At 36.5% G+C, this 4,716-nt stretch overlaps 1 long non-coding RNA gene across 1 annotated transcript; it reads right to left on the bottom strand.

Annotated features, from left to right (window-relative positions):
• Positions 1-1,655: 1,655 nt before the first annotated feature.
• LOC110273160 (uncharacterized) lies at positions 1,656-2,459 on the bottom strand. The gene is made up of 3 exons (XR_002364601.2): positions 2,390-2,459; positions 2,113-2,243; positions 1,656-1,688 (listed from the first exon to the last, which is right to left on the bottom strand). It is a non-coding gene; the product is annotated as an uncharacterized LOC110273160 (long non-coding RNA).
• Positions 2,460-4,716: the final 2,257 nt, after the last annotated feature.

Here is a 4,716-nt window from a genome sequence, read left to right as displayed (position 1 = left end):
CGACCTCACTCATGTGAGTTATTATTACTTGATGCGACCCGGTACACTTGCCGGTGAGTTTTGTGTTGGATCGTTTTCCACCCATCAAGTTTCTGAGGATAAGGCATTTTGGATTTGTATTCCTCAACCTTAGTTGCTGCAGGTTTATTTCCTACAGATGTGGTTGGAGAAGCCTTTTTAGAAGGGTTGCTATCAGCACATGTATGTGTCTGATCCCTCACTGGCATTTGAGTGCCAGGGTTGGAAGCTGGATTAGCGTTGGACGCTGACTCCTTACCTGTTTCTGGCATTTGAACACCAGAACTGAGCTTCCCTTGGGCGTTTAACGCTAGCTCTCCACCCTCTTCTGGCGTTTGAGTGCCAGAATTATTCCTCTCTAGGCTCTTACTGTCCTCAGAGGGATTTTGGGTGGCAGTTTGTTCATTTCTTGGCTTCCTACTATCTTGAAGTAAGGTATTTAATGTTTTCCCACTTCTTAATTGAACTCCTTGGCATTCTTCTGTTATTTATTTTATAACTACTGTTTTGTTTGCTTCAACTGTACCTCCATATTCATATTAGACATTCTTGTGTCTTGTAGTATCTTCTTGAATTCGGCTAGCTGTTTTGTTAGAAAATCTAATTTCTGATTGAATTCAGGAACCACTACAAGAAAAACACCCATTCAGGTACACTTGAAAAGTGTAGCCAAAAGTGAAAAAAAATGATGCCTTAGGCTATGGCTACGCTTTTTGGGCTACGGCTACGCTTTTTAGGGTGATTCCTATTCGGCCGTTGCCTATTCTCAAAGGCTACGCTTTTCTGCACCAAGGGCTACGCTTTTGGCGTTTGAGAATAGGCTACGCTTTTCAAGTGATGCTGTCCAGGACCAAAGGCTACGCTTTTCAGCTTTCATTTTTCCAGAATAGGCTACGCTTTTTAACTCTATTGCATCACTTGTAAAACGTAACCACATTGTATACCATAGCTACTTTTTATAAACGTAGCCTTAGATCCCTCTTTTTTTTGTATACTATAGCTACTGTATATAAGTGTAGCCTTAGGTCTCGTTTTTTTTTTTGTGTACTATAACTACTGTATATAAGTGTAACCTTAGGTCTTATTTTTTTTTCTATAATATATATTTAATTATCTAATAATTATTAATACAACATAATAGTTAATATGATTACATGTATAATAATTCTGCATTTTTATTTAAATGAGTTGAATATTACAAAATAAAAATAAATACATAATTATACTGAATAATTTCTCTAAATAACAAATTATCTGTAAACAATATATATTTACAATGATCCAAAAATACTAGAATAGAAGTTAATTTTGAATATTCATACATCTCACACTAAATTAAGCATAGCTTTATCAAAATAAGCATAAAATCACTTAGAATTTACTACTAATACTCTTCGAAAAACTAAATTAAAATATTATATCCTACATAAATATCTTCTAATAAAAATTCAAAATGTTAAAGTCATTCCTAACTTTTTATTATTAGTGCTCAATCCACATATGATAGATCATGAGAAAGTAAAATAAATAAATTACTAGTGTTAGTTCTTTTTCATTGAAAAAAATGGGTGGTGTGACTTGCTTCCCTCAGAGACAATGGCCAACACGAGTTGTGACTTGTTATGCTCAACTTCACGGGAAACAAGGGGTGTCCCATTGAAACCCAAAACCTGTAACAGAAATAAATAGATATGTAACAGTAAGAAAATGAAATGCTAAATAATGAGTAGAAAATTTTGGTCAACTACGAGAATACAGCAGATAAAGTAAGGGAAGAACCATTCAATATGCCAGGCAAACAAAAGAACAAAATATTCAAATCCTTGATGGGAAAGATAGTATATAATTTTGAAGCAACAAGTTTAGTGGCAAACTCAATAAGTATCCATGTAGGATAGAGATAACTAAAAGATTACTACTAAAACCACTTCATCATAACAACGGTGAAATCAACGTCAGAAAATTCAAGATCACATTATAGGCAAATGTCAACCAGCACAATCCCTTGAAGGCATAAACACATTATGAAAAAATTCAACTTTATTTTGTCCATTGCATATTATATATATAAACACGAAGGAAATGTAAACATACGGGTCTGCACGGCTGAGTCTGCAGAGTTCACAATAAAATTTATCAGGTACTGGCAGGACACCTTCCATAGGTTTTTCTGGAACAATAACACAATTTATGTGCTGCCACACATGGCATCGTGGATCGTCACACTGCAATAAGATGAGAAAAAAATTAATTCCATAATGAAATGTCGAATATAGGAAACAAGAGGTCCTATTGAAAGTACGTGCAATTTAAAAGAACATCTGCAAATGCACATTACTGCTATCTGATTGAAAGGAATCATCTTTTTCACCTTTAATTTTCACATTACTGCTATCTGAGGCTCCCTGTCCCTTTGATGCAAGGTCAGTGGCACCAAATATCTGCATTTTTCTGGGCCAAGAAAAAAAGGTGAACAAAGAACCAACATAAACCAGACACAAATATATGCACCGCATATGACTATCTAAGTATTTTATATCAAGCAGAATACCATCAAACTTGTTGCCAAGACTTACCTACACACAAACCCAGAATCAGTCTTATTCCTTTTTGTATGAATTAAGAGTCAAATCAATCAACAACACTAAGCAGCAAAATGTGCACTCATACAAAGGTTTTGGTCATTTTGTTACTTTGCCAGAACCAATGGCAGCAACAATAACTGAAAATCTCACAAACCAGTCGCGGCTATCGTCGGCAAAAATCTCGAAGCAGAAACAAAAAATGGTAATAACAACAAGGTGGTCTACATGACTTGTAAGCGAAATGCCGAAAACATCGACATACAATCCACTTTGGTTACATATAATGCACACAAACAGTCATATATGCAACAGGCTTAGTTGGACCAAATAAATAAAAAATAGAATATATTAAATTTCTACTAAGAGTAAGAAACCAAATTTAGAAACAAATTGATTCAGTAATGTATAAATCACAAAAACTACTCATGCTAAATTTCATAGAACTATAGAACATTGAGAACAAAATTGGAAATGAAACAAATTAAACATGGGATGGATGACATGATATACAAACCATATTGAAGGAGCTGGGTACTCTATCTTACCTTTGATTGGTTGGACCTCTCGAGCTGCAGGAAGGCCATGCAAGCCAAAACTAACAATGCAATAAAAATCCCCTTCATGCTGTGATTATTGAAAGGTATAAAAAAAATTGAACACTTGTTTACAATCTAGTTAAATCTAAAGAGACAAGCGAAATTGGATGAACAGATCTTGCAAAAATTAATCAAAAACACCCAACAAAAGAAAAATAAATCAAGATAGTAAAGAAAGCATAGTGGATTGGCAAAGTTAGCAAAAGCAAATGCAGATCATTAGATCAGTGTAATACATGAAAATTCTGAGAAATTGACTTGAAGGAGATGAATAAGCACTTAAAAATATGTTCCTTTTGCTTTACTCAAATTTTAACTCCAGTTGGCACAGTCTCAGAGAAAGACCAAACTTTGAAATGATGAATTCAATGATAGGACTATTTAGGAACATGAAGCTCAACTCAAAACACATGGAATTAGTTAACAGATAGAGTGAAGAGGAGGTACCTGTCACGGATTTGAACTTGTTCCATCATGGACGCCATTCTTTGCTGATAAGCTTCTGGAAGTGATTCCAAACTAGCTAACATGCTCTTATCCATGATTCAATTCAATTCAACTCAACCTAGTGTTCTTCATTCACATTAATCATATATGATCTGTTAAACACGAATTTACAATGAAATAATATGTTGAACTGATTATGGCGAGATATATGATCTGGTATTAATCAACCCAATTAATTAGTAGATGGATCAAAATCAAATTGAGAAAACTAATCCAAATAGAAACCAAAACCTGAAGAAGAGATCTGGGGAGATTGCAGCAGAACTTTTCAAAGGAGAGAATTGCATCCGCACCCTTGGAATCGAAAACGGCACCGATGAAACACCTGCAGAGACATCAAAATTGAAATTGAAATGAGAATGAAATTAAAGTTGGAGAGAGAGAGAGGTTGGGAGTATGAACAGGAAGTAATCGTAGAAGCCGAAAGTGAGGAGAGAGCATGGCAAGCCCTAGCAGTGGCGGCGGCTTCAATTGACCCTAGGAGCGACGACAGTGCATGACGGAACAACCTCCTTCTCTCTTGCATCGCGTCTTCGTCCTCTCTCTCCATCTCGTCTGTGAATCGTCTTTCTCTCTCTCCTCCAGACTCCCTCCTCCACGACGGCGATGGCGGCGGCTGTAGCAGTGTTGCGGTGGTGACCCCTCTCACTCTCTGTTCTCTCGCTCGTGCTCTCATCTCTGTCTTCCTCCTCTCCTCCCTCTGGTTCACTCATTCTCTCGGATCTGGGTGTGTGTGTGAAAGGAAAGGCTGCGTGCATTTGAACAACTAATTGGAAGGGGAGTTAGGGTTTTGAACAATTAATTGGCAGGGTTGCGAGTGTTTACGAAGTAGGCGCAGGGAGGCAGGGTTGCGAGGATGAATGAAGGTGCGTTCTTTGGAGGGAATGACAAAAATTTTACTAAGTGTATGTAACAGGAAAAGAGGGAAAAATTTACTAAGTGTCAAATTTTTTGCTGTAGACACATTAGGCATCACTTTTAAAACGCACCCAAAACTTAATAAATAGGCT

Source organism: Arachis duranensis, chromosome 6, assembly GCF_000817695.3.
Source record: "Arachis duranensis cultivar V14167 chromosome 6, aradu.V14167.gnm2.J7QH, whole genome shotgun sequence".
NCBI lineage: Eukaryota > Viridiplantae > Streptophyta > Magnoliopsida > Fabales > Fabaceae > Arachis > Arachis duranensis.
The sequence above is the reverse complement of the archived record's forward strand: the minus strand, read 5'-3'. Positions and strand labels throughout refer to the sequence as shown.